Source organism: Nuphar pumila, chromosome 16 (genome assembly GCF_984573655.1).
Source record: "Nuphar pumila chromosome 16, dmNupPumi1.hap1.1, whole genome shotgun sequence".
Classification (NCBI taxonomy): Eukaryota; Viridiplantae; Streptophyta; class Magnoliopsida; order Nymphaeales; family Nymphaeaceae; genus Nuphar; species Nuphar pumila.
The window spans coordinates 60954272-60972651 of NC_143264.1; the positions used below are offsets into that span (position 1 = coordinate 60954272).

At 40.7% G+C, this 18380-nt stretch overlaps 1 protein-coding gene across 3 annotated transcripts in view; it reads left to right on the forward strand.

Moving 5' to 3' along the window:
• The first annotated feature begins 548 nt into the window (after positions 1 to 548).
• LOC149813317 (G patch domain protein) overlaps positions 549 to 18380 on the forward strand; it is a 31187-nt gene continuing 13355 nt past the window's right edge. Inside the window, exons 1-2 of one of the 3 annotated variants that reach the window (XM_089991518.1) lie at positions 554 to 946; positions 2082 to 2412. The gene's annotated coding sequence lies outside the window, so the exon portion shown is untranslated. Of the gene's footprint in view, positions 947 to 2081; positions 2413 to 18380 lie in introns of all 3 variants that reach the window. The other 2 variants (XM_089991516.1, XM_089991517.1) reach the window with 2 other exon arrangements.

An 18380-nucleotide genomic window follows, 5' to 3' on the forward strand; every position in this document is an offset into this window, starting at 1 on the left:
GCTGCACAGGAGCTGAGTTCAATCTGAGCTTGGGCTGGCTCGGCTAGCCTCATTAGACAAAACAGGCTGTCCAAGCCTCTGTAACAAATATCGCTAGATTTGTAAAAATCTTGCGATATTATCGCGAGAAACTGCTTGAAAGTTTAAAAAGGCAATTTCTCGCGAGATTTTCAAACCGTGACAAATATCGCGATATTAAACATTTTAACAGATATTTATTGCGAGATTTTCATTTTTAAATATATTTTATTTGTATTTTTTATAAAATTTATTTATTTTTATATTTTTAATTTAGTTTTTATTGCCAAAAAATGCGAGATTTATGAAAAATATCAAAATCTCCCGAATTTTTGACTCTCGAGATTTTGCCGTTTTTAACTTTTTCACTATGGTCCAAGCTGTTGAATGAGCTTGAGCTGAGTTTGAACAGCAACAAATTGTGATTGGCTCGAGTGGAGTTCGAGCCCCTTCCCGGTCTGACCCGATCCGCCCCGCCCCGCCCCTTTACCCCTTCGATCGATTTAGGGTTTTCCAGTTCGATCGATCTCCCCTCGGGATCAATCTCCCCTCGGATCCCCTTCGCCTCGCCCCGACGGCTGACGCCTCCTCGCTGCTGCGATCTTCCGACGCCGTCGCTTACCAGGCCACCACCACACTCCCGGGCCCCGGCGGCGCCATCTCCCTGTTTCTCCCGCCCAGACCGCAGGACCGCTTGCTTCATCTCCCTTCGGGCGTACCTCCCCCTCGCCTCTCGCCCCGACGGCCGAGGCTCCGATCTTCCGACGCCTTCGCCCACCAGGCCACAACCACACTCTCGGCGCCATCTCCCTGTGTCTCCCGGCGGTCCCCTGTGCGGCTGTGTCTCCCTGCAGTCCCACCACCACCACCTTTGCCTCCCGGCGGTCTCCCTCCGGCCACAACCACAGAGCTTCTCCTGCCCTGTAAGGTTCTCTCTCTCTCTCTCTCTTATGTAAAAAATGAAACCTGTTCTCCGTAGTTCTGCTCTTGCTCTCTGAAATCGTCTAATTCTTTTTCTTATTGTGTTGCATGCACATTTGTCTGCGTGATTGTTATTTGATGTTTTGTTAATCTCACAAAGTTTGATGTTCTCTGAAAAAGCAAGCATTTGTGATTTGTGATCAGTCAGAGTGCTTTGATACAAAATTATTTAAGTCTTAGCCATTGGACTGGACATATAAGTTTATAACATTTAAACTGTACCATTATATTTTCCAGTAGCTAGGAGTGGGAGTGGAAGGGAGTCATGGGAGAATGAGGCGAGAAAAACAGATATCATTGCATATATGTGTATGATATCCACACACTTCATTAAAATAATAACTAATAGCTCACTGCATGGTTTTAGATCAGGAATTAAACCATTTTTTGAGGGGTGCTATATACTAAACTGTTTCAGGAGATAACAGGGGTTCCAAAACAGAGAACAGACTAGAAATGATGCCATATCATGAAAATTAGATGATCTGTGGTCCAATCATATTTGGTCCATGTTTGAGAATATATCAAGAAGCTTTGCTTGTGTTTCTGTAAAGAAGAACTAGGAGTAATAGAGGTATCTTGATATTGGTTTTGAACCATCTTGTAATGTTGTAAAAAGTTGGTTTCAAAGCCAGCTTAGGCTGCTTCAGTTAAAATTGATTTTGTATTAGCCTAATTGTTTCAGTTGAATCAGTGATAAGTTTGTTATGCAGTCAAACTGTTCCTTTTTGTTCCTATGATCATACAAATTTGACGTATGGCTGACACCAATTTTCATGTCATTGCTGTCTACCTTCGATAGGGTGTCAGGGATCTCTCAAACTAGTTGGCAGTCTATGACTTAATATCTAGAACATTTTGCTTTATATATATACTAAAAAAAATAAAAATGGAAATAATCCATTGGTGCATCTCATGTGATTTCTGTGCATGTTTAGTGGTGCATTGATGCTTGTAAATTGGTTTTTGGTTTTTTTCTTTTTAATGAATAATTTGATGTTTTGTTGCATGGTAGTGTTGTAATGAAGTCTTTAGTGTTTGTTCATGATGGTGTTTGTTTTTTTGTGTCAAATGTTTTGCAGAAATTTTGAAAATGTCATCACAAGAAGAATGATATGCTGCCAAAAGAAAGCAACCAATGGGGCAATAAAATAATTTTGGCCCATCTCGAAGGCAGAATTCTTCTGCATATTCTTTTAACTCAAATGTCTGCAGTTGATCCTAGGGTCCAACAACCTAGTGCTTCAAAAGATGGAATAATGAAAGAGCCCAAGCACAAGCTGAGCAAGACGAGCATTTGGAGATTGAAGTTGATGCATAAGTAGAAGCTTATGCAAAAAAAAAAAGAGAACAAAAACTTTATTTGTATGAGATCACTTCACGGAGTTTACAAATAGTAAGGGTGTGCAGAAGGTGAAGTGTAGACATTGCCCTATTGTTTTATTGTTTAATAAAGATGAGTGTACGACGATTATATTGAGGCATTTTAAGAATACATGTAAAGGACATATTGGCAAGGAAAAACAATCAGTATTATCTTTTGGTGTACACAGATTAAAAAATTCTTGTGATTTGGTTGTTGCAAGTGTAAAGTTTGAGATGGAAGTAGCAAAGAAATTCATAGCAGCGATGGTCCTGGAATATATATCCCTTTCGAATGGTGGAGCATTGTGGGTTCATTTGAATATTAAATTTCTACAATCCAAAGCATAAACATATATCTCATAGTACCATTAAAAGAGATATTATGAAATTATATGAGGAGAAAATTGTAATGAAATCACGAACTTTTCACACACCTCAAACAAGAGGCACATACACACCCACACAAAGGGGCAAAAAGCTCAAGCATACCAGCCACTTATGGGCTTAGAGAAACTGAACACACAATAAAAAATAAAGTCTTTATTGAGTGTCAAATGCACAAAAAATGCATACCTTTACAAGGGGAGTAATCCCCATATTTATTGTAACACCCTAAAATCGTGGACTTGAAACCTTTTATGAGAAAGGTTGAAAGCTTTGAAATCAATCATTTATCAGAGTTTGAAACAGAAGTTCAGCGGAAGATCAGGTTTAAAAGATCAAATCCCTAGACTTTGGGCGCATTACAACACAAATGCAATCTTCCCCTTATAAACCGATTTGCAATTCGAATATACATTTTATTGAAATGAAAAGAAGAACAACGTTTTGGTAACACAATTTTAGTAATCCAGAGTTTTAATCAGAAGAGATGTTTTCAAAGAAACTTTATACCACATTCACCAAACGTGTCCCCAGGAGCGCAACGTCAGGAAAGGGGCTTTGCCTTGAACACATCACATCATCGTGCCATCGCAAGCTGTCTCAACCTGTTCACCACCTGCCCATGAAATGGGTCAGTCTCACAACAGACCAGTAGGGGTGCAAAAGATAAGAAAGAACAAAGGTTGCAATAAGCAAGATAATCGCTAGCTCAAGCAGGAAAAAACAAGACTAGCAGACTGACCGAACGAGCTGTGGAGTAAGCAAAGCTCTAGTAAAGCAAACAGCTACATACAAGAGCAAGAAGAATCATAGTGTTACACAAGCAACTATAGCGATCCCACAGATTCTAAAGGTGAAGAGTAACTAACTCTATCCAACAGTCAAGCAAAGCAATAGCATAAGACAAGCATTCATAATAATGCGTACACTACATCGACAAGTGATTATACTAATCATAAAGTATAAGTCATTGCATCATAAGCAATTCATAAGCTACTCATGATAAGAAATCATACGGTAGCAGTTATAACACAATATGTAACAATTAGCATAATGCTAGTATTATAAGCAATTGACTAGTATGAGAAGCTAGTTATTACCTAACAGAGAACTGCGCAAGCAGTTTAACCAACTAAAGTAACGCCTCGACAGACGTACATAGTTCAACGAGTAGCGTACCAAATTAACAAGCAAGCAATCAATTCACGTCACAACACGCATATCTCATGATCATGTGTATAAGTTATATCTTGTCTCATTATGAGTCTGCCGTTGTCAGTACGCACAAGGCAAAACGTAGAAACAGTCAGAATCGATTCAGGGGTTCATTATGCTATGTATTTTATTATACCCCGAATGACTGACTGAGTCCGCTTCCTAAGGGAATGGCCAATGACCAAGAGAGTAAATCTCCAAAGGCAAACAAAGGCCCAATGGATGCGCATCCGAACTTCTGCAAAAGTGGCCTGAAGGATTTCCCCTAACCTCCGATGACTGGGGAAGTTAGATCTTTGCCCAAGATTGCCATTAATGACTGTCCATCGGAGTTTTGTACGATCCATCCTCTCTCTTGATGAACTGTCTCGAATGAGCACGACGGGGGGTTTCTTAACCGCCGTCCCATTCTACATGTTCTGGTCTTTCAACCCAATCGAGCATCTTGCCTGTGAAGGCGCATGATTATCATTTATGTGAATTATACGCGCCATTGCACGTTCAAGGCAACCACACACCTCTCATCCTACTCACTGCAGTATGCAACGTACAGGTTTAAAAGTACAACCATGAGGAGAGGGGTCAACTCATCGTGAAGGTAGAAACATCTCTTGTGATCTCAAACACGTGTCATTGCACGTTCGAGGTAGACATAGACCTCTCATCGTACTCATCGTAGTACGCAACGTACCTGTTCAAAAGTACAACTACGATGAGAGGGGTAAGGATCTCTCGCAGAAAATCCCAACACATCTGCTTTACAGAAGTCCACAGTGAACTCATTCAAGTTCCAACTTATCATGCTCGGGTCATTTAGACAATCGCAAGCATTCTGCCTATTAGGCAAATATCAACATAACATGATTAGCTCAATGTGTCAATACACGTTTAGAGGTTACTACAGACCTCTCGTCCTGCTCTTCGTAGTCCAAACATATCGTACGTGACTAAGAGTACAACTACAAGAGGAGGAGCATGGATTCCTCATAAGAAATCCAACAACAATACCTTCATGAAGAAAGGAAGGCGCCAGCTATCTGGGTTGGACCAGAAAGCCTAGAAACTAGGTCTCGCATCAGAAGTGATGTAACGCCGATCTAGCGATGGCGCAAGCACCTCGATAGGACTCTCGCCCTACTCGTGCATAGGCTCCTAAACAAGGTGGTCTGAGTCGTATCGGATACGCAAACCGAAGTTGCAACACACTTCTCCCAAATACATCGATTTGGGAGATCCAGTCGCTATCTCTGCTTTACAAAGCTATACATCTCTGAAAATAGGTTTGCACCTAAGACCATCATCTTTGAAGAACTGAAGTGCACAAGTGTGTGTCGTGGCTCTTAAGGCAAGTGAAACGATATACACTATACACTCGAACTGCACTCAATGAGTGCAAGCTGACAAGGGGCAAACCCGTGCACATACTAATACAATGGTAAATCGAGGGGCAAAACTCGATGGGCGAAGCTGCACCGTGAGGGTAAAACGTGAGAGCTACACACGAGGTATGAAATCATACATCGATCATCGAAACACACAAGCAGGCAACTACGTAAGAAACTCATGAGATATGAGATCCTATACTGACTAAGCAAGTGTAAAAGACGACTCACGAGGCATGGGGTTGCACTTCGATTAAACGATAAGCGTAAGCAAGTAAAGGAGCAATACGACAAAGATAAGAATACATGCATGAGCAAAGCATATGCATGAAGTGCAGCAACAAAGTAAGGATGAACAATACATACAAGAAGTAAGTGCAAGGGAGTACGACAACAACAAGAAAGTAAGGTACGAAGAGCAAAAGCAAGTAGTAAGGCCATGGCGCATAAAGCACGGGGCAATAAAGGTAAATGCAGGAAGTAAAGTGCGAGAACGTAAAGGAGGACCAGGATTACATCCTAGAGTAAAAAGACATACAAGTAAATGCCATGGCGCAAAGCGCGGGGCAGCAGGAAAGACGAGACAGAAAGTAAATGCCAAGGCGCATAAAGCGCGGGGCAGCAAGAAAGTAAAGTACAGAAAGTAAAGAGGATAAGGATCGCGAAACCGCGTCCTTGAATGTAAAGACATGAAATGTAAAGACATGAATTAAAAGCCTAGGCACATATAGCGCAGCGGCAACAGAAAAGGAAAGTGCGAGAAAGTAAAGAGGACAAGGATCGCGAAACCGCGTCCTTGAGAGTAAAGACTTACGTATATATATTATACGTATACATATATCATCCTCTTTTAGTTATCTTTCCTTATTTTAGCATTTATCCGTTCATTGTCCTTTTACGCAAAAATTCTCTACCTTGAGGGGTTGCGGGTCCTTATACGCCTGCGGCGTAGATAAGTGCAAGCTCGAGCCACGAAGGTGAGCTGAATCCACCGTTCAACCAGTGATGCTTAGAACGTTAGTATATGTCGTAATATAAACGAGAAGCGGGTCCGGTAAGATCTGCAGTGGTACCGGACCCCAAACACGAGAGCAGGCAGGGAGCTCAGCTCCCTGCAAAAGAGGGACAGAGGCAGCAAGGTCTCCTGCCTGCAGGAGGCAGATGTAGGAACTCTGCATCCTGCAGACAAGGGTGCCAGAGGCAGGGGCCTCAGCCCTGCATGGCAACAACAGCAGAGGCAGGGAGCAGGAGCTCCGTGTCTGCTAGAACAGAGAAAGGTAGGGGAGGGAGCAGAGGCCCCCTGCCACACCTGCCATAACAAGACAGGGGGGAACACCCCCTGTTAGAACATGAATCAAGACAGGGGGTGCAGCCCCCCCTGCTGGGAACGAAACAGGCAGGGGCCTTGCCCTTGCCGACAGCAAGAACAAGGCGGGGGGGGGGGGGCAAAGCCCCTTGCCAAAGAACAAACGAGGTGCAGGGGGCTTGTCCCCTGCTCGAAAACAGGAAAGCAGGGGGGCTTCGCCCCCTGCTGGGAAACCAAAGGAGGCAGGGGGCAGAACCCCCTACCGAGAAGCAACAAGAGTGCAGGGGGGCTCCGCCCCCTGCAGGGAAAACGACTGAAGGCAGGGGGCCTTGCCCCCTGCTGGCAAACAAAAGAAGGCAGGGGGGCGAAGCCCCCTGCCGGGAAACAAGAGAAGGCAGGGGTGCGAAGCCCCCTGCTGACAAAGGCAGAGGGACCTCGCCCCCCACCAAGAAACACGAGGCAGCCGAACACAGGATGGGGGTAGGGGGCAGAGCCCCCTAACAGAGGACCATAGGAGGCACGGGGGCAAAATCCCCTGCCGAAAAACCACAAAGCGACAGGGGGTAGAGCCCCCTGTCGACGAGAGGCGGCGACAGGGGGCTCAGCCCCCCTGTCGACCGATTGCAAAAAGGTAGGGGGGTAACCCCCTGCCGACAAGAAGTGACGACATGGGGCTCAGCCCCCTGTCGACCAACCCCTCACAAAGGAAAAGAAGAAGAGAAGAGGGTTTATACCTCAGAAGACCACAACAACGGGGGAGTCGTCGGTGGCTGGAAGGAACGAGAGACCGTCGATCGAAAGGTCGGGGTAACAGGGGCCGTCGGGGTCAACAACGTCAGCCTCCAACGAAGGGGGGTGTTTGCCGAGGTGGGTGCTGGCGGACACAAAGAGGGAGCGACGGGGCCTCACACCGACAGAGGTTGCCGAGGCAGAGCAGCAGTGGGCGTCGACTGAGCTGCCTCGGCAAGGGTGGTGAAGAGGTGGCATCAGCAGGTCATCGACCAAGGGAAACAGGAGGAACCAAAGAAAGTGGGAGATGGTCGCGACGTTGTTGGTGGCCGTCGGGGAACGAGGTCGTCGACAACTCCGATTGTCGACGACAGCACGAGAGAGACGAAAGGGGGAAAACCGACGCGAAGGAGACTGACGTCGAGGGCTCTGGCGCAACCGACGGTCGGACAGGAGGTCGGCGGTACGATCGCCGGCTGCTCTGGTCGATGATGGCCACAGAAGAAGGGGAAGAAGTGATGCGTTGCTGGAGCTCGGAGGGTCGGCTACGATCGTCGGCGTCCCGCGACACAGGGAACGAAAGGGGTCGACAAAGGTGGGGGGTCACCGGAGCTTGGAGGCTGCCGTCAGTGTCAGAGGTCGCCTGAGCTCGAAGGTCGGTGGCGGCTCCGATCGCCGACGTCTGCAACACCCGGGATGAAGGCGGTGGTCGGCGGTGAGTCGCCGGCATCGGTGGCCGTAGAGAGGGACGAAGACGGGAGAGGTAGAGATGAGAGAGAGTGGCGAGGGGGTTTTACCCCTCGCCCGACTGAGCCTGCATCTTTTTAAAGATGCAGTCGCTCGAATGTTCGAGAAACCAGGGTCGGGTCAGGCTCGAGTCCGGTTCGGATCCGGGCCCGACACAGCGGACCAACACAACCACACTAATTCGGAAGCCGTAGTAGCCATTACACGATACTCGGCTTCTGTGAAAGACAGGGACACCTTCTGTTGTTTCTTGCATCTCCAAGATATTAAAGTATCACCTACAAAAATACAAAAACAAGTGGTTGAGCGATGATCATTTACAGCTCCTCCCCACTCAGAGTCAATATATGCAATAACATCTAATGAGGATGAAGATGATAAAAGTAAACCATGATTGATAGTATTTTTAACATATCTAACTATTTGCATTACAACACTCATATGTACTGTAGTAGGAGAATGCTGAAATTAACTAACAGTATGAATAACATGAACAATATCAGGAGGAGTAATAGAAAGATATGTTAAGGCGCCAATCATTTGGCGATATGGAGTTGGATCTTTTAGAGGTTATCCATCATCTTTCTTCATCTTTGAATTGATGATCTCTAGCGTGTTCACTCTCTTTTCATTCGTACGACTTGACCTTTCGATTATTTTGACTGCATACTTAGTTTGAGACAAAAAATACCCTCAGGGTGATTTAGCAACTTTTATCCCAAGAAAATATCAAAGAAAGCCAAGATCTGTCATATAAAAGTGTTTTTTGATAACATCATTGATATAACTAGCTCCCTCTTTATCGCATCCTGTGATAATCATATCATCCACATAGAGGAGCAAAATAATTATACCTTCATCAAAGGACTTAACAAACAAAGTAATATCAGTATAATAAGATCTAAATCCTAGTTGAACCATTACATTACTAAAACGATCATACCAACCCTTAGGAGCTTATTTCAAACCATACAGAGCCTTTCGTAAACAAAAAACTTTTTCATATGCCAAACCTAACCCGAGTAGAGGTTCCATATAGACTTTTTCATTAAGGGTTTCATTTAAAAAGACATTTTTAACCAGAGTTATCAGAAGCGCCTATACAGCAGGGGAAGTGCGCTTCCTTGATATGCGTTTCGGAAGCGTCCCTTTTTTTGGGAAGCGCGCTTCCCTTTTATGGGAAACACGCTTCCCATTTATGGGAAGCGTGCTTCCCCCATGCTTCCCTTTTTTTGCTTCTCCCTCGCTTCCTAGGTTCACTTCTGGTTCGCTTCTTAGGTCGCTTTCGAGACGGTTCGTGATTTGCTTTTAAGTCGTCCCACGTTTCTCGCTTTCTAAAATTTTGAAAGTGCCTTGCTTCCCGATCCCGCTTCCTGTGTCGTTTCTCGCTCCCGCAATCATGTTTTTAACATCCATTTGAAAGATATGTCATTTTTTAATAGATGTGATGGTGATGAGAGTTCGAACTGTGGTCATCCTAGCTACTGGGGCAAATGTTTTCTCATAATCTATCCCATATTCTTGACTATACCTTTTAGCGACTAGCCTAACTTTGTATCTTTCTAATGTTCCGTCACTTTTTAGTTTTAATTTTAAAGACCCATCTACATCCTATGGTTTTCTTTCCTATAGATAATAATTGAATCTCCCAAGTCTTGGTCTTTTCTAAGGCTTCTAATTCATTATTTATGGCCGCAATCCATTCATGATGATTTTTTGCCTTATTATAGGAGGAGGGTTCTACATAAGAGTGTATGGCCATAAGGCAGACTCTATAGTGAGGCTCAAACGACTCGTAGGATACAAACCTAATAGGTTCTTGGGATATTCTCGTAGATCTTCTAACACTAGATTGATCTATGTCTTTTGATATACCTTTCTAATGCACATGGTGGTTGGCCTTCTATACGACCAGAGTATATTTGAAGTTCATTGTGAGGTTCAGCAATAGCCATATCGCCTTCATGTGCATCATGAGTGTTACCATTGACACTCTCATGCATATCATGGATATCATTACTTTCATTCATGTTATCAATAGTGTCATCATTATGCTCATGCATTAGATCAAACAAAAATGAATACTCACATGATTTCCTAGACTTAATTTTTCCAAAACTATTTTCTTTTTTAAGAAAATTTACATTCCTTGAAACATAACGTTTGTCTTTCTCAATATCATATCCTAAGAAAACACAAGAAATGGACTTAGCGAAAAGTTTATTGTTTTTATTGGAAAGAACAAAACATTTACAACCAAAAGTTCTTAATCTTGAATAATCAGGAGAGATTTTAAATAATTTTTAATGAGAGAAGTATTTTCCAGAATGGTGGAAGGCATTCTATTAATTAAATAAACCGTCGTAAGAACGACTTTGACCTAAAACTTTTTGAAATATTTTTGGATATTAGAAGAGTCCTAGTGGTTTCAATAATGTGATGATGCTTTCTTTCGGCCAATTCATTTTGTTGTGGGGTGTAAGGACAAGACTTTTGATGAGTAATCCCTTATTGATCAAGAAAACTTTTAAAATCTTTTGACAAAAATTCTCTCTCGGAATCAGATCTAAAGATTTCGATGGAGATTTTGAATTGATTTTTGACATAATTATGAAAATTTTGAAAGTATTCAAATACTTTGGATTTATGTCTAAGAAAATAAATGCATGTGTGTCTACTATAATCATCCACATAAATCACATATTAAGAAATTCCTCCTTTTGAGATAACCGGTGCCGGTGCCCATACATCCGAATGTATTAACTCAAAAGGTTCTTTAGATATAAATTGGCTATTTTCAGAAGGTAAAGTCTTTTTTCCAAGTATGCAATCTTCACAAACAAAATCCTTTTCATTACAACTTTCAAGAAAAGGGAATAAATACATTTTTGATGTCCTAATCTCCTATGCTAATGTTCAATACTTTTCTTCTTAACAAAATTACAAAAATTTTGACTTGATAGTTTCAAATTGTCCATGAAGTAGAGGTCACCTCTTCTATGGCCTTGCCCAATCGGCTTCTGGATCTAGAGATCTTGTACCAAACAATCATTAGATGAAAAAGTGACCTTACATCCATGGCCAGTAATTTGAGAAACAGATAAAAAGTTTAGGTTATGTTTAGGTACGACTCTAATATTTGGGATAAAAAAAATTGATTAATTTTAGAAGAATTTTGTAAAGTACCCAAGCTTTTAATATTTAAAGACGTTCCATCGGCGGTTGAAACATAAGAATCATTAGAGTTAATAAGACATTTGGATAGTATGGACTCATTAGGAGTCATATGGAAAGAGACATCAGAATCAAGAATCCAAGGGTTCTTACCAGGGTCCGCGCATGTTGATACGGCCGCACCGAAGAGTGAGGAAGCTTGGCCTTTGATTAATGGTTAAAGGATTTTCATGAGTTGAGCAAATAAAACATTCTTGGAGCCTTCATCTACAAAACCGCTTTCACTTGGTGATCACGTAGAGGCTGCTTTTTTCATTTCTCCTTTTTGGGCAAAAATGTTTGATGTGACTCAACTCTTTGCAAAAGTGGCATATTATATTACCATATTTTTTGTATTCATAATCACTCGAGGCCTATATGCTTCGGTATGATTTTCGGGTCTTAATATAGCAAGCACCGATTCCTCATCTTTGCTAGGAGAGGACTTTTTTAATCTATTCTTTTCCATAGTTAATTCTTCTAAGGTTTCTACTATGAAAGGAACACCATCTTTACGAAGAAGGGCTGATTTGGTCCATTCAAATTTGGGCCTAAGCCCATTTATAAAATGGTTGAAATGTTCCGAGTTGATTTGTTTTTCTCGGGGCTCTATGTCAAGTGGACAATGCCACTTAGGCTCTAAAAGAGTCGATTTATCCCAAAGGAGAGATGGAGCATTATAGTATTCTTTTATTTTCATATCTCCTTGGGTCATAGATCTTTCTTTCTTTTAGAGATTAGATATATGAGCTACATCTTTTAGAGAATACATATCTTGGAGATATTTTCCAGCATCACTAGCAAATTCAAACTTTGCTAAGCTAGAACATTTTTTTATTTCAACACTATTAATAAGTCATCCCATGATTTTGGAATGACTCGTCCTCCACTCCTTCTATCTCTTTTCATAGTCGGCAATGACTTTGTTTATCTAATCTCCTTGAAGTGTATTTTCTTTGCCGTTTTCACTCTTTGAAGGCATAAGCTTTGGTTCTTTCTCGGATCCATCTACCAAACCCCATAGACCCTTTTCCCAAATCTTGTGCTTCACTTTGGATGCCCACATCACATATATTGTGTCGTTGAGTCTTACGGGTATGGTGACAACCATTTTCTCGTTCATCATCCGTAGATACAAGAAACGAAAGAGAGAGAAAGATAAAGAGATTGAAAGAAAGAAGAAAGATATGGAAGTGGAAGACTTTTGGGCACCACTAGTCCACGATATCACACCCACATGAACACGTTTTACCACGATAACGATTGCAATGGTTCTGATACTATGTAATGAAATCACGAACTTTTCACTCACCTCAAACAAGAGGCACATACACACCCACACAAAGGGGCAAAAAGCACAAGCACACCAACCCTGAACACACAATAAAAAAAAGTCTTTATTAGGTGTCAAATGCAAAAAAAATGCATAACCTTTACAAGGGGACTAATCCCCATATTTATAGACTAAAGGGGAATGAGTGGCTCTCCACTATAGCTGTTGGGGCTCCCCAACGGCTAGAAATCTAGCTTTTGGGAGCTCCAACATCTATATTGTTGTTATATTGTCAAGGATAGAAATGTCCTTGACAATATAACATATTACAAACTGAAGTAAAAACAATGCCTATTGATCTGTCGACTCATATAATCTTTAGTTTAATCTTTTTTGTTTTTGGTGAGGAGAAATATTCAGTTTAATCTTGTTCTCCATTATACTTGTGATGCTTCTGTGAAAGTATCTCCAACAAGATACTACGAACAATATTACAATATTCTTGGAAATAAATGCGTATACAAACACCCAACAAGAACACTTGAAACACTTGTGCACACAATACACAACACAATCTCACAAATGCACAAATACGAACCCAAAAGTCATAAGTTCCACTAACACAAGCTTGGGCTATAATCCCAAAGCCTTAAGAAATACACAAGGGGAGAGCCCCTTTAAATAGAGGAGGTGGAGTCCTTGGAGAGGCTCCACCTCTAGCCGTTGGAGCCCCTTCCAACGGTCACAAATGTGACAGTTGGAAGGGGCCCAACGACTAGATGGTGGGCCCCTCCAAGGTGCTTTCCACCTTTTACAAAAATCAGCAAAAAAGAAAAAGAATAAAAGGAAATTACAAAAACATATTCTAAAAAGAATATGTTGTAAAAAGACTAAACTACCCCTACAGCTAAACAATTAGAAATATATATTTTATACATATAATAAGTAGATACATATACATATATTAATATATGTATATGTATTACCTTATATATATAATATATATATAATATATATATATATATATATTACATTGCATTATTAGATTATATAATTTAACACCCCCCTCAAACTTAGGGCAGTATGACCGAGAGTTTGCTAAGAAGAAAGTTGAAGCGCGGAGCACACAAAGCTTTGGTAAAGAAATCCGCCAACTGATATTCTGACTGACGTGACATATGGAAGGTCAATGACTCTTTTGAGGTACGCCTCACGAACATAGTGACAATCCATCTCTATGTGTTTGGTCCGCTCATGAAAAGTGTGATTCTTAGCAATATAAATTGCACTTTTGTTGTCACAAAATAGCTTGGTAGGTCATTCGATTGTGATCCTCATATCTTCCAGCAATTGATGAATTCATACAATTTCCATGGTAGTAGTCACCATGGCACGGTATTCGGTTTCAGTTGATGATAGAGACACCTTTTGCTGCTTCTTACATCTCCATGAAATCAGCGAATCTCTTAAGAACACACAAAAACCAGTGGTGGAGTGACAGTTATTTGGGTCACCTCCCCAATCAGAGTCAGTATATGCAATTAATTTTAAATCAGAGGAAGAGGACAAAAATACTCCCTTATTTAGAGTGCCCTTTATGTATCTTATGACTCGTAAGATAGCACTCATGTGAACGGAGGTTGGTGCATGTTGAAACTGGCTTGCCCTATGAACTGCATGTGAGATATCTGGTCTTGTAATACTCAGATACATCAACGATCCTACAAGTTGTCTGTAGGGAGTAGGATCGGAGAGAAGAACACCATCATCAGTTTTCATTTTAGCTCCTACTATAGCAGGAGTTTCACAAACCTTATCATTAGTAATACCTGACCTGTCAATAATCTCAGACACAAGCTTAGTTTGAGATAAAAAACACCCTCTATGAGAGTAAGTTACTTCAATACCCAAAAAATAAGTTAGAAAACCCAAGTCAGACATTTCAAACTTATCCTTTAAAATTGATTTTATGCTTTTAAACCCTTTAGAATCACTTCCGGTTATAAGCATATCATCCACATATAGAAGTAAAATAACAATCCCTGCATTAAATTTCTTAACAAATAAAGCAATATCAGTAAAGCAAGATGAAAAACCATTTTCTATCATTACAGAGTTGAACCTATCATATTAAGCCTTAGGGGCTTGTTTTAAGCCATAAAGGGTTTTCCTAAGGCGAAGCACCTTCCCTTTGGGAGTCTTCATTCCAGGTGGAGCATCCATGTAAACCTCTTCATTCAAATCACCATTAAGAAAAGCATTCTTGACATCCATTTGATAGATGTTCCATTTGTTGATAGAAGCAGCAGAGATGAGACATTGGGCAGTTACCATTCGAGCAACGGGCGCAAAAGTTTCTTCATAGTCAAATCCATACTCTTGACTGTACCCTTTAACAACTAATCAAGCTTTATATCTCTCCAGAGATCCATCGCTCTTAGTCTTAATCTTAAATACCCAATGACAACCTATGGTTTTTTTTCCAATAGATAGAGTTTGGAATTCCCATGTCTCTGTTTTCCTAAGAGCAATGAGTTCATTTTGCACAGCTTCTTGCCATTTTATACATTTTTTAGCTTCCTCAAAATTCCTTGGTTCAAAGTAAGAGTGAATAGCGCTAAGACAAGCCCTATATCTGGGTGAAAAATAATCAAATGAGACAAACCTAGATGGTACTCTTGTACTTCTCTCAGTTCTTCGTGGATCATCATTTGTTGAACTAGAACTACTAGGTTCACTGTATTTTTCAATAGCACTCCTGAAATTACTTCTATCTCTATGGATATATGTTATAGGTTCTCTTAAATCTTCTTCATTACTATGTTGAGGTACCAAGGGAAGAGGAGGGGAACTATCTTCATTTTCATTGATGTCATTAGGAGTAAAACCATCATCACTATCCTCATTGTCATCATCATGAGCTAACATTTCAAATAGGAAAGAATAATCCATGTTATCTTCACAGGATTCACCTTTTTCAAAACCATTAACATTTTCCAGAAAACTCACATTTCTAGAGACACACAACTTATCATTCTTGATATCATAACAACGAAACCCCTTATGGGTTTCGGAATATCCAAGAAAAGCACAAGGAATCACTTTAGGTGAGAGCTTATCGTTCTTATCAGTAAGAACAAAGCATTTACAACCAAATATTCTTAATCGACTATAGTTAGGTTCTTTAGTATACAGTTTTTCAAAAGGCGAGATATTGTTCAAGTTTTTAGAAGGTAGTTGATTTATCAGATAAACAGATGCAAGAGCAGCTTCAGCCCAAAAACCTTTTGGGATGTTTTGAGAGACCAACAAAGTTCGGGTTGTCTCTATTATATGTCTATGCTTTCTTTCGGCTAACCCGTTTTGTTGATGAGTTTTTGGATAAGATCTTTGGTGAAGAATACCATAATTTTCAAGGTAGTTTTGAAATCATTTGAAAGGTATTCTCCATCTGAGTCAGTTCTAAAAATTTTGAGATTCCCATTAAACTGATTCTTAATCTTCATATGATAGGTTTTAAAAGTTGAAAAAACTTCATATTTGTGTTTAAGAAAACAAATCCAACAGTATCTCGTATAATCGTAAAAAAAATAACATAATAAGCAAATCCACCTTTTGATAAAACTGGTGCCGAACCCCATACATCAGAATGGACAATTTCAAATGGTCTAGTTGTAAACATAGATCTTTGAAAGAAAGGTAATTTTTTCATTTTCCCAAGTATATAATCATTACAAGTGAAATCACTTTTGCATAAACTTTTGACAAAAGGCAAATGAAAAGTTTTTACAATATTTAGATGTCCAAGTCTTTTGTGGCATACATTAATATCTTTTTGGACAACATTACAAAAAGGATTCTTTGGAACTTGAAGGGAATCAACATAGTAAAGATCACCCTTTCTAGAGCCTTCCTCGATCAATCTCCCGGACTGGCGATCCTGTATCCAACATTTGTTAGATGAGAATTTTATATCACACTCATGATCCGAGAGTTGAGAAAGGGAAAGTAAATTTAAGTTTAATTTGGGTATAAATCTAATTTTTGGAATAAAAAATCCTTGTTTTTCAAAGTTACTCATTTTTTTTACTTCAAGAGACGTTCCATCCGCGGTTGAAACAAAGGATGGAAGGGGATTTTTTTTTGTATACTCGGAAAAAGAATTAAAATTTGGAGTCATATGAAAGGAAGCACCCGAATCCAAAAGCCAAGAAATCTTATTGGGGGGAGAGGAGGTTGACATGGCCGCACCGGAAGTGGCCCCTTTTAGAAGGGGTTGAAGAGCATCTACGATTTGTTGAAGAGAGAGGGCTTCATTTGAAGATGTAGTGGCCATGGCAAAAAGCTTTTTTAACTTTGGACACATGGGTTTGATGTGCCCCGGTTCCTTAAAAAAGTAGCAAGTAAGCTTGCTATAGTCCCTCCTTCCTCCTTGCCCACTTGGATTTTGGTTTTTGAAATGAGGAGGCTTGTATGTCTTTAAGTTGTTTCCCGATCTTGAAACGACATTTACACCTTCATTATCTTCGTTATTTGAAGGTGTGGCTAATACACTTGGGGTATTCTTGCTTATACACATCCGAGTTTCTTCCCCACTTAACTTAGTTAATACATCTTCAAGAGGGGGAGAAGAAAAAGCGGATAAAAGAGAAGATCGGATTTGTTCGAATTTGGGCCTAAGCCCATTTAAAAAATTAAAAAATCTATCTTCTTCCAATTGTTTGTGACGAAGCTCTATGGCTTCACCACTCCATTTGGGTTCGAACATAGCAAGCTCATCCCAAATACAAGAGAGTTCGGCAAAGTACTCTCTAATAGACATTTCTCCTTGTTGAAGCACTAGCGCCCTCTTTTGGAGATAGTATTTGTGGGATAAATCCCTAGAGGTATACATCTTCTCAAGATATCCCCATGCTTGAGAAGCCTTCTTGAACTTTATGATATTTGCATTGATTCTCGTTTCTACGGATGAAAATATCCAAGAGAGGATTTTAAAATTCCTCATTTCCCATTTTTCATGCTTTTTCGTATATTCTTCAAGGGCCTTTGTTCTTTCATTTCCTTCAAGAATTTTTATCTCTCCTCCTTCTATTAAAGTTATCTTGGGTTTCGGTTCAGGAATCGAGCCTTGGACATAGCCCCAAAGCCCTTTTCCTTTGATGTGAGCTTCCATGTTACCGGCCCAAACATGATAGTTGGACCCATTGAGTTTGAACCCAAGAGAGAAATGAGAGTCTTTTTCACCCTTTAGAGATGAGAGATAATGAAAAACAATACGTACATCAAAGGCTTTTCAATTCTTTCTTGACAAAAGAGGCTTCTAAAATATTGCTCGAAGGAGATGATCCACTCCAAACTTCAATAGCTTGAAGGCACGTTTTTCGAGGCACTTCAAAAGAGAAGAAACGGACGATCCTCCTTCTTCAAACGAGGCTTTGATACCATGTGAAAGTATCTCCAACAAGATACTACGAACAATATTACAATATTCTTGGAAATAAATGGGTATACAAACGCCCAACAAGAACACTTGAAACACTTGCGCACACAATGCACAGCACAATTTCACAAATGCACAAATACGAACCCAAAAGTCATAAGTTCCACTAACACAAGCCTGGGCTATAATCCCAAAGCCTTAAGAAATACACAAGGGGAGAGCCCCTTTAAATAGAGGAGGTGGAGTCCTTGGAGAGGCTCCACCTCTAGCCGTTGGAGCCCCTTCCAACGGTCACAAATGTGACCGTTGGAAGGGGCCCAACGACTA